Genomic DNA, 8,952 nt, shown 5'->3' with positions numbered 1-8,952 from the left:
GAGAACCAGGTTGAGTTTCTGTCGGCTGATATGGCACATCGGAGTTGAGCTTATCCAAACTAGCATTTCCCTCCAGAAGCCTGATGAAAGTTGTCCGGCTGCAGGGGACTGTGTCGGGGATTATTATTACTAACGTTCTACTATCTGTATTTACTGGCACAGACGCTGTTTCATCTTTCCTACACTTGAAATGTAACCCTTGCCCTACGGATTGCTCTGAAGCTGGGCTTGGCATAGCACAGCTATCTCGCCTAAGGCTGATCTGTTCTCTGTATATTCATGTAGTTACAGCGACGTGCAATCTAAGACATCATGGTTAATTGTTACTACTTATGCTTCGGCTGTTGAATGGTGTTGGAACGAAAACGCAATGTCAGATTTTAAAGGTCCGGTACTGTGAAAAAGTTGATATTGAGGGAAAAAAGTTTGAAATAGGGCAAATGGATGGAAAAAAAACCTAAAAATATATCAACGGTGATTAAAAACTCAAAAACAAAACACAAAAAAAGTTAATAGTTGTCAGCTAGCAAAGTAAAGTGGACGCAAACGCACCAACAATCAACGCACAGCAACACGTCAACATTTAACTAGCATTAACATAGACCACACTTCTCTCTCTGCACTACTGAACACACCACTACAGATACCACGGCACAACTGAATGCACTATTCAATCATATATATATAAATCAATTATATTACTATTAAAGTCAAATCACATGTTTATTTTGTCGACATAGCGCGAATCTACAACAGGTTGTAAGTCAATGCTTACTTACCTTGCTTATGACTTATGTAACATGTAGTGAGGTTATTAAAGTGACTATGCATGATGAAAACACGAGAGTAGCAGCGGTGTAAAAGAGGGGGGGGGAGGGTGGGGGGGGGGGGGGTGCCAAAAGCTAAAGTCTGGGTAGCCATTTGATTAGATGTTCAGGAGTCTTATGGCTTGGGGGTAGAAGCTGTTTAGAAGCCTCTTGGACCTAGACTTGCTCCAGTACCGCTTGCCGTGCAATAGCAGAGAGAACAGTCTATGGCTAGGGTGGCTGGTGTCTGACAATTTTTAGGGCCTTCCTCTGACACTGCCTGGTATAGAGGTCCTGAATGGCAGGAAACTTGGCCCCGGTGATGTACTGGGCTGTACGCACTACCCTCTGTAGTGCCTTGCGGTCAGAAGCCGAGCAGTTGCCATACCAGGCAGTGATGGAACCAGTCAGGATGCTCTCGATGGTGCAGCTGTAAAACCTTTTGAGGATCTGAGGATCCATGCCAAATCTTTTCAGTCTCCTGAGGGGGAATAGGTTTTGTCGTGCCCTCTTCACGACTGTCTTGGTTTGCTTGGACCATGTTAGTTTGTTGGTGATGTGGATGCCAAGGAACTTGAAGTTCTCAACCTGCTCCACTACAGCCCTGTCGATGAGAATGGGGGCGTGCTCGGGTCCTCCTTTTCCTGTAGTCCACCATCATCTCCTTTGTCTTGATCACGTTGAGGGAGAGGTTGTTGTCCTTGCACCACACGGTAAGGTCTCTGACCTCCTTCCTATAGGCTGTCTCATCGTTGTCGGTGATCAGGCCTACCACTGTTGTGTCATCAGCAAACTTAATGATGGTGTTGGAGTCGTGCCTGGCCATGCAGTCATGGGTGAACAGGGAGTACAGGAGGGGACTGATCCCGCACCCCTGAGAGGCCCACGTGTTGAGGATCAGCGTGGCGGATGTGTTGTTACCTACCCTTACCACCTGGGGGCGGCCCATCAGGAAGTCCAGAATCCAGTTGCAGAGGGAGGTGTTTAGTCCCAGGGTCCTTAGCTTAGTGATAAGCTTTGAGGGCACTATGGTGTTGAACGCTGAGCTGTAGTCAATGAATAGCATTCTCACATAGGTGTTCCTTTGTCCTGGTGTGAAAGGCACAGTGTGGTGTGCAATAGAGATTGCATCATCTGTGGATCTGTAGATGGGTATGCAAATTGGAGTGGGTCTAGGGTTTCTGGGATAATGGTGTTGATGTGAGCCATGACCAGCCTTTCAAAGCATTTCATGGCTACAGACGTGAGTGCTACGGGTTGGTAGTCATTTAAGCAGGTTACCTTAGTGTTCTTGGGCACAGGGACTATGATGGTCTGCTTGAAACATGTTGGTATTACAGACTCAGACAGGGAGAGGTTGAAAATGTGGGGCTCGGAGCGAAGCCAGGGGCGCGGTTTGACCCCGTGGGAACATGCTTTTTGCACGCAGGACGTAGTTTTTTTTTGCCGAACAAGAGCACACAGCACAGAGCAGGAGATATGAAGTGCAGATAACAAACCCTTAAGAGACACATGGAAAAAATATTTAAACAGGGAAAGGCGGAGAGAGACGAGAGATAAAAATGAAACAAACGGAAGATCTCACGAAGCTAAGACGGAAATATGACGACGCGTATCTGTAGCGCTTGCTTGAACTGTTGACTACGGTGGAGAGGAGAAAGCGGACACATAGCCAAAAAAGAGCGTCACTTAAAGACATACCACCCCAATCACGCTGATAAGCCCGGCTTGAGTTTTTCAGCGAAACGTGCCAATATTCCAAACAATTCGTCCCGCCCTTTGCAAAACTTCTCATGTAGCCATTAATCCCTGACTTCCTTCATTTTGATAAAAAAAAATCGCACAAATTGTTTTATTCATTTTTATTTTATAAGTAAAGTGGTTTCATATATTGGGACTCCGTGAGTTAATGCTTGCTGAATCAATTGAATTTATTATTATTTATGAAGTATATTTTATTTTGCAGTATCTAATTGGTCAAAAAAATGTTGAACAGTTTAAATAAGGCCTTGTAAATTATTAATTTTTTTCAGCCCAAAGTGATGCACTTAAGTCTTTTCTGTTACAGACTAAAAAACAATGTTAATAAAGGCTATTCTTTTTGGTAAGTGATCTATATGGCTTTCTTCTTTTTGTTTCTTTAATTTAATAAGGATACAAGTTAGGCAGAGGTGACCATAACACTTTTATAGACAACAATTAACTATTTACAGGAGGCGGCGGAGAGTTGGGGGGGCGCGAAATGTTTACTCTTCTAGGGGGGGCCGAACAGAAAATAATTGAGAAGCACTGGTCTAGGGGTGGGCGGTGAGCAGGTAGTGGTGGTGGGTCTAGGGTGGGGGTGGAGCATGGTTGTAGTGTATCTGGGACCATAGATGAAGCTAGCTTAGAGTGCTGCTTGTTTCTGACGTGCACCACTGCATAAGTGATTCTGTTTTGAGAGCCCGCCCTAGCATCTGGCTGTCCTGGTTAGCACAACAACAGCCGCCTCGCAGGAATATTCACAACGAAAGCATCGGTTTTATACCCCCCACTTCAAGAAGGCCTGCCATTTTACTTGGCAGGTTATTGTTCATTGAAAGCTATAACAACTCGATTTTACGGGAATCTGCTTCAGTTCCTGGCTGTCCTCTGTTTGTTGGGCCGCTACTATCAGCACAAGGGCGATACCGCGCCTTGAATGGCCCCCTGATCCCCTCTGATTATATGTCAAATCCACGGTAGGAGCAGCCAATCACATTGCCTGCCACTTTTAGCAAGAGAGTGTTAGCCTATTGGTAATGCCTGAAAATGGGTTTGAAGATTTCATAAACAACCCCCTTGCCATAAATAGTTTAGGAGGCCTACATTGTAATGCTAGAAGGCGCTACGATAATCGTGTTTTTCAACCAAGCAGGACTAACTGTACAGTTGATTATGATTTCCAAACTAGAACTTTCAAATTTTCTCCCACCATATGTAGAATGACGAAACGAAAGCAGTCGACTGCCAAAGACGAGCTTCCTCCTCAGAATGATTCCCTGCTATCAGTGTAAATCATCCCAGGGCTTTCTTCAGCGTGTGTAGAGTCAGCATAAATGTACGGCATATACTTGTGAATGAAGCAAATGATGAATGAGTGTGTTATGTGAGTGGTGTAGGGCCCAGTGGAGTTGTGCATAGAGACAGTGCAACACTAAAAGGTCAATAAGGATAACAAGGTTTAATTTGTTTTGACAGGCAACGTATTTCTAACAACTTTTATCATCCATCACACGCATGCCCACACACACGTCCCCTTAGTTTGGCTGTCAGACGTTTGTATTTTCATTTGCTGAGTGGTAAACGTAATTAATTTGTCGCACATGAATTCCATCATGAAGTACTCAAAAAGCCTAAGGTCTAAGAAGGTGGGGACAGTTTCAGTTGGTAAATTAGTTGTTAGTTGTTCAGCTTGTGTTTAAGCTATGTAATCCTATTCACACTCTCACAGCATTTACACAGAAAGCCCAATCTGATCTTTCTTCACTATTGCGCCTTTTAACAAAACTAAAGCTCTGAAAAAAAATCTGATGTGATTGGTCAAAAGAAATAATTATGGAAAAAATCAGAATTGGCTGCCTGTCTAAGACGCAGACTAAAGCGTCCGCATGCTTACCCAGTCAAAACAAGTTCGAAGAGTTTGTGCGTATATTATGATGACATTTGTTAACGTCTTTTGTTTGATTTTGACACAACATTTCGGAAAGCCGGAAAGTCTACGCTCCTTTTCGGGTTGATTGGTCAACAGTAGCAGATTCTTCAATTAAAGTATTTGTGCATTCAACGAAGCGATGACTCGCTTCATACACATTTCTACATTGAAATACTGCACCAAACATCTTAGTAAGAGTTAGAATTGCACGACTAAGATCTCCTTTGGCAAACACGTACACATTTATGACAGATTTCGTGAAGTTATCTTAGATTAATTGAGACTATTTTGAGGAAGTGTATACTGGCTACGGCTTCCCAAATGGACAAAACTTTTCCCGTCTGCTTTTCTTGTTTTTGCCCAAAGCGAATTGTCTTTAAGACCACCAGTTCAGTCGGCTAGTCGACTTCAGCTATGCCAGGACAAACTGAAGCATGCTGACGCCTAAAGATTCCAGCCTGGTTTATTACTACCCAGCCGTTTTATTGACTAACCCAGGCTAGGTTCGTGGAGTCAGCAACACACATACTGTGGTGAGTGGTGACATGAACTAAGCCTGTGATTCTATATTGGACTATAGGAAAGCAAGAGGCAAATTCAATTACATTTGTTTCAACTTAATTCAATCATTCCTCATGCTGTCTTTTTCTTCGATCATCATCATGAGAAATGTTGCCCTCCCTGTCATGGCAGATACTGATTTAATTTAAAATGCAGGTATATCATTTTCGTACTGAGGTGACCCATGCACCTTTCTGTTTTGTGTGAATTCGCCTGGTTTACACAACCAGCCAAGCTTCTTGGAGGCGCAAATTGGTTCCCTTTTGATATAATTTTATACTGAATATTTTTTACGGCTCCCATGACCTCATGCGTGAAAAGGAATGTTTCGATTGGGAGCCAAAACATGTCGCTTGGCCCAGGAAGTAAGGTGAGGCAGGATGCGTGCAAGCAGTGTCACACACTCAAGAACAAGAAAAAAAACAATCATGACCTGGGCTGGCTGCAACCGCCACCGCCATGCACCTCGTCCCTGCTCCAGCCACGCCGGCTGATTGATGACTGATACAAGGCACATCAAGGTCCCCAATGTCATGTCGCTACAGAGAGGGTCTCTAGTAGGGATCAGAAGGATGTTCAACAAGCTGTCAGCTAGGTGCATGTTGTCTTTCTGAAGATGGTATATGAGGACCGATTATCAAATGCTGTTTCTGTCTCCATTCTCCATTTCACTTAGGGGTCATGTTACCTGCAGCAGGAATGTGGTTTGGACTCTGCTGAATAGCCAACATGCTGAGTCTTGAGCTGCTCAGTACAAGCTGAGGCGGTGGGTTTGTAGTTTTTAAGATAGAAAAGGACCCCGCAGCCAATTTATTAGATGTGGGAGCAGCAACATCCTTTAAAAGGACCCGACCCTCACTGACATAAAACCATTCAAATTTTAAACAGTACATTGTTAATGAAACAGTTATTATGCACTTACAGCATAATAGGGCTATTGCACGCTTTACATTTACAATGGCCTTAACTTGTTCATACAAAAACAAAGGCATGATAAGCATAACATTTGCTTTCTGATAAAGCAATGAAAACACCCCCGAAACGGAGAAACCAATTACAGGCAGCGTGTTAAATACAATGCTAAACATTTCTAAATAAATGATAAAGGTAACCTGACTGCCAATTTGTTTCATCAATAAAAAGCCACAGTTGGTATGGGAACTAGTGATAGCATAGGCCTAGCTAATTAACAAGCCAATGTTTTGTGAAGAAATCGAGGGAAAATTCCTGACCGTCACATGACGCATATACAGTGGAATTATGTTTGTGGTTGGTGTTGCTGACTGTGTCTTGAAAACCACCTATGTAATGAATGTTAATGTTATTCAAATCAGTGGTTCATTTAATCCCTTAAATAACTTGAAGCGTTTGCAGGTGTACAACTTGAGGAGCTGGTCTCTGACGTAAGGGCATGGTTCTTCACCTCTCTTCTGTGTTGCAGGTCGGCAGACCAGTGTGGCGGGCGAGACCAGACCAGTGGATGCAGATGTTTTAGGGGGTAAGAATTCCCGTCTGCGTTAATGCTGCCCACAGAGCCCAGGTTAGAGGATGTCGGAGCAGGGCAAAAGCACGGTGCCTGGTCCACTTGCTCGCACATAGCTCAGCTTCTCCCCCGCACACTGCTGCTGTTTGTAAATACACCAAAATCACACAAGCTAACACACAGGCAGACAGAAGGGTGAACTGCTTTTGTTCTTCCACCAAGATTTGTAATTACTCCTCCAAACACTGTTTAACACTCGGGCTGATGCACACACCACAACAACACACACACACACACACACACACACACACACACACCACACACACCCACACACACACACACACCACAACACAACACACACACACACACCACACACACACACACACAACACAACACCACACGCTTGCAGATGGACCAAAGGGAAATCATGATGTTATTCACCCAATTCCTGGTGCTTTATTTTCTCTTTAATCAGTGTGACTGGTCGTTATATAACAAAAATGTTATACTAAACATAATCTTCTATAATTAGCCATGCACCATTGCTGCGTCTTGACCTAACAAACAGATGGGGAGTTCAGTGGATTACTATAGGACCTAAGTACGTGAATATTCTTGGATTTAAATTAAAGCAAAAATTATGTAAAAACATATGGAATCCAAATTAAATTGCTATGAACCTAAGACTAGACCCGTAATGCTTATGACCTAAGACAGATATAATGCTATGACCTAAGACAGATATAATGCTATGACCTAAGACAGATATTAATGCTATGACCTAAACAGATATAATGCTTTACAAATAATGATGGCGCGGCGGCGCTGGCTGCCGCTTATCGCTCAAAACCAAACCATGCCCATTTTGTTTGTTTTTTTGCGTTGTTCGTAACGTGTTGTTACAAATGTTGCTGCTACCATCTCTTATGGGCGGAAAAAGAGTTCTGGACATCAGAACTCCCAATTACTCCCTCAGATAGACGAAGAGTTTTTCTTCAATTGAGTCGGACGGGAGGGATATACTGCAGACCACCCAACCAGCCCAGATCCTCGTCATTCGCTGAGAAGGAAACTGAGATTTCGCAGAAAAAGATCAGGGTGCCTTGCAAGATCAGGCAACGAGTGGCTAATCGGCCTCTGCCTTCCATCGCTGTAGCGAATGTTCAATCGCTGGAAAATATAATGGGACGAACTGAAAGCACCGTATATCTACAAACCGGACCATTAAAAAACCTGTAATATCTTATGTTTTACCGAGTCGTGGCTGAACACGACATTAAAGAACATACATCGGGCGGGTATACACTCTATCGGCAGGAAATAGAACAGCAAGCCACTGTAAGACACGGGGCGGGGGCCTAGTGCATATATGTAAATAACACGTGGGGCACGATATCTTAAGTAAAATCTTGATGTTTGCTCTGCCTGAGGAGGAGTACTCTACCAAAGAGTTTCATCTGTATTTTTCCATAGCTGTCTGCATACCACCACAGACTGATGCTGGCACTAAAACCGCACTCAATGAGCTGTTAACCGCCATTACGCAAAGCAGAAAAGCTCACCAGAGGCGCGCTCCTAGTGGCCGGGGACTTTAATGCAGGGAAACTTAAATCAGTACCTCATTGTCTATCCAAGCATGTTAAATGTGCAACCAGAGGGGAAAAAAAGGTCTAGACCATCTTTCTCTAGCACCACAAGACGTACCAAAGCTCTCCTCGACTCCATTTTGCAAATCTTGACCATAACTATCCTCCTAATTCCTCTTTACAAGTGAAAATTACGCACCAGACTCATTCTATAAAAATGTGGTCAGATAAGGCAGAATGCTAAACTACACAGGACTGTTTTCTAGCACCAGACTGGAATTGTTTCGGGATTTTCTGATGGAAATGAAAGTAACCACATCAGTCACGATGCTTTATCAATAAGCTCGATTAAATCTCACCACAGTGGCTGCACGTACATAAACCCAACCCGAAAGCCATGGGATTTACGATGCAGCATACTCGGCACTGAGCTAAAGGCGTAGAGCTACCGCTTTTCAAGGGAGCGCGGACTCAACCCGAAAGCTTATAAGAAATCCCGCCTATGCCTCTGATCGAACCATCAAACAGAGAAAGCTGTCAAATACAGGACAAGATCGAATCGTACTACACCGGCTTCCACGACGCCGTTCTGATGTGGCAGGGGGCTGCAAACTATTACAGACACAAAGGGAAGCACAGCCAAGAGCTGCCCAGTGACAATGAGTTACTAGACGAGCTAAACTCCTTCTTGCTCGCTTCGAGGCAAGTTAAACACTGAAACAGCATGAGAATGTAAGACCGTTTAAACAGATCAAAACATTCACAAGCCAGCGGCTCAGACGGATTACCAGGAACGTGTACTGCCGGATGCGCTGACCAGACTGCAACTGTCTTCACTGACCA

This window comes from Salvelinus sp. IW2-2015, linkage group LG9 (assembly GCF_002910315.2).
Source record: "Salvelinus sp. IW2-2015 linkage group LG9, ASM291031v2, whole genome shotgun sequence".
In the NCBI taxonomy this organism is placed as follows: domain Eukaryota; kingdom Metazoa; phylum Chordata; class Actinopteri; order Salmoniformes; family Salmonidae; genus Salvelinus; species Salvelinus sp. IW2-2015.
This window is presented reverse-complemented; position numbering follows the sequence as displayed.